The 590-nt window shown below is 43.2% G+C and overlaps 1 protein-coding gene across 4 annotated transcripts in view; it reads left to right on the top strand.

The window, feature by feature from the left end:
• Positions 1–170: 170 nt before the first annotated feature.
• The window catches only part of csnk1g1 (casein kinase 1, gamma 1), a 31,049-nt gene continuing 30,629 nt past the window's right edge, over positions 171–590 (top strand). For all 4 annotated transcript variants that reach the window (XM_035652233.1, XM_035652232.1, XM_035652231.1 and 1 more), the window contains exon 1: positions 171–387. The gene's annotated coding sequence lies outside the window, so the exon portion shown is untranslated. The remainder of the gene's footprint in view (positions 388–590) is intronic.

The following is a 590-nucleotide window of genomic DNA, read 5'->3' as shown; positions in this document are numbered from 1 at the left end:
GATGATACCCAGATGTTTTATTATTATTATTATTATTATTATTATTATTATTATTATCTTTCTAGCATGATGTCTAATGGTGTAATATTTAATTAGCCCGTATCAGTCTGACCTGGAAGTGTGCGTGGTGAAGCGGGCGGTGCCGTGTTTGTACATCCGGTGTGCTCGAACCTTTCACGGGCAGCGAAGACAGACGAACAGCGAAGAATGAAGCGAGAGAGCAGCTAACCGTGAAACATCACCAAACAACAAGTAACACCGAAAAAAAAAAAAAAAACCCCAACAACCTCTACATTTTAAAAGCTCCGGGTTTTCCCCCCTGTACATTTCGGGCGCGATAAAACACACAAGCTGTGTCCCTGCTCGTCTGGATTTATCACAGCGAAGGTGAGCCTGTTGTGTTTTGTTTGCGACGAGCTAGTAAAGCAACATTTCATAGTTAGGCTTTTTGGTTTGTTGGGCTGATATTTCTGCTGCTAACCGGGCTAATTTCCTTGTTGGGCTCGGTCCAGCTGTCACATAGCCATCAGTAGGTGTATGCTAAGGCGTTTACACCAAACAAGGGTGTCTAGTTGCTTTATTTGTTGCCC

This window comes from Morone saxatilis, unplaced genomic scaffold (assembly GCF_004916995.1).
Source record: "Morone saxatilis isolate NCDOM2014 unplaced genomic scaffold, NCSU_SB_2.0 Contig11, whole genome shotgun sequence".
Taxonomy (NCBI): Eukaryota; Metazoa; Chordata; class Actinopteri; family Moronidae; genus Morone; species Morone saxatilis.
Note: the sequence above shows the minus strand (reverse complement) of the source record. Positions and strands in the feature narration are given on the sequence as shown.